Genomic DNA, 2,230 nt, shown 5'->3' with positions numbered 1-2,230 from the left:
GGGGCGCCTGGGTGGCGCAGTCGGTTAAGCGTCCGACTTCAGCCAGGTCACGATCTCGAGGTCCGTGAGTTCGAGCCCCGCGTCAGGCTCTGGGCTGATGGTTCCGAGCCTGGAACCGGTTTCCGATTCTGTGTCTCCCTCTCTCTCTGCCCCTCCCCCATCCATGCTCTGTCTCTCTCTGTCCCAAAAATAAATAAAAAAAGGTTGAAAAAAAATTAAAAAAAAAAAAAAGTCATCCCAGAATCATCTCCCGGTTTTTCATAGGAAATCTGAAATGTTTCCTCTTAGTTTGGCTAATTCTTTTATTTTTAAATGTTTATTTAGTATTGAGAGACAGAGAGAAACAGAGCATGAGCAGGGGAGGGGCAGACAGGAGGAGACACAGAATCCGAAGCAGGCTCCAGGCTCTGAGCTGTCAGCACAGAGTCCCATGCGGGGCTCGAATCCACCAACCGTGAGCTCATGACCTGAGCTGAGGTCGGACGCTCAACCGACTGAGCCACCGTGGGCGCCCCTGAAAGCCTCACCTCGATTTCGTTTTGTAGCGGGCAACTCTCGGGGTGTCGACCTCTCTACTCTGAGGACTCTCCCTCCACACGGGGGAGGGAGAATGTTTGCAATTTCTACTCTGTGGCTCTGTGCCCCCCCCCCCCCCACCTCTGACCATAGCAAGTGGTCCAGGGTGGACACAGGATCCAGGGGATCGTGATGAATTCCTCTCTCCTGATTCTTTGAAGTTGGTATTCAAAGATATTCATCTTTATTGATTGCTCGAACTGAGGAAGCAACAGCGTGTAATCAGTAGGTTGGTCATCTTATGCAGGAAGGTGGAGTAAAGGTAAATCTGCCGAAAGAGCATGAAGCAGACGAAAGGGCAGAATTTACAAAAGAGCCCATGAGATGTGGGGAAACGTCTTAAAGAGACACAGCGGCCCGAGAGTGAGTGCAAGGTCGACTACCCTGGTTCCTAATAGCAGGCTCATTCTTGGTTCCCATCCCTCTTAAGGCTGAAATGCATCCTCGACCTTGGTTCCTTGTAATAATGTTCCTCGTTTGTGCTTACACTCGTTTGGTTTCGCTTCTGCCACTTTTGATCTGCAGTCTCCTGGCTTAAGGTAATGAATTGTAACTTTTCTGCCTGGTCTACACTGGAGCAGCACCAATGTGGATTCAAATGAAGGGTGACACACCAGGGATATCTTAAAGGTGTAACTGCAGGAACTGATCTCAGGTTTAGAATCTCCTCAGCACCCTGTGGCCCTTTCGCAATGTATATGTATTTATACTGTTGTGTGTTTAACAGTGGTCTTTGGCCATTTCTCCTCTCGGCTTGTTGAGGAGAAGGATTATGTCTCTGGACTGTATTCTACATACAAATCCTGTTCCTAGAAGGAGGTGGTCAGTGAATGCCTAAACATCCTTATCTGGTATGTGCATTTCCACAAACCTGGGAACTCTATTTTGTGGCTATATCAGAGCATCCTAGAGGATACGGAAAACTGGAGCTTCTCTCTTCATGGCCAAGAGAACCCATGAAATCGCAGTTGAAAGAAAGAAAGAAAGAAAGAGAATGAAGGAAGGAAAGAAAGAAAAGAAAAGAAGAAAGAAAGAAGAAAGAAAAGAAAGAAAAAAGGAAGAAAAGAAGCAAAGAAAGAACGAAAGGAAGAAAGAAAGCAAAAAGAAAGAAAAGAAAGAAGGAAGGAAAGAAGAAAGAAAGAAAAAGAAAAAGAGGGGGAGGAAGAAGACGAGGGAGGGGGAAAGGGAGAGGGAGGACAAGGAGGAGAAAAAGAAGATTCAGATGGATTGCCTAGGTCAATGCTTAATTTATGTACCTCATCATTACAAGTGAGTTCTGACCCAGTGACCATGCTAGCCATGGGGTAAGGGCCTGCCCCAAATGCGGTGTCCGCCTGTGTGTGAATCCTAACCTGTTAAGGCTTTTGGAAACAGAAAGCGAGTTTTCTCAAATATAAATACTAGCACGAGCATCTCTTCCAACGTCTCTCACTCACTTGAGATGCTGTTTTGTGCTGACTGGGCTTTCAGTGAATACCGTGTCATGATGTCGATGTTCTGTGTATGCCAACAACAAAATTAAAGAAAGAAAAATGAAAATAATGCCCGGAATAAAAAAAAAAAAAAAAAAAAAAAAAAATAATTAAGAAAGAAATAAATTTTCAATAAACCCACCTCATGTTTTCGTTGGACTTCCGGCCCTTAAAAAATTTTA

The sequence above is a fragment of the Herpailurus yagouaroundi genome, unplaced genomic scaffold (genome assembly GCF_014898765.1).
Source record: "Herpailurus yagouaroundi ecotype Mexico unplaced genomic scaffold, PumYag 67641, whole genome shotgun sequence".
In the NCBI taxonomy this organism is placed as follows: domain Eukaryota; kingdom Metazoa; phylum Chordata; class Mammalia; order Carnivora; family Felidae; genus Herpailurus; species Herpailurus yagouaroundi.
The sequence above is the reverse complement of the archived record's forward strand: the minus strand, read 5'-3'. Positions refer to the sequence as shown.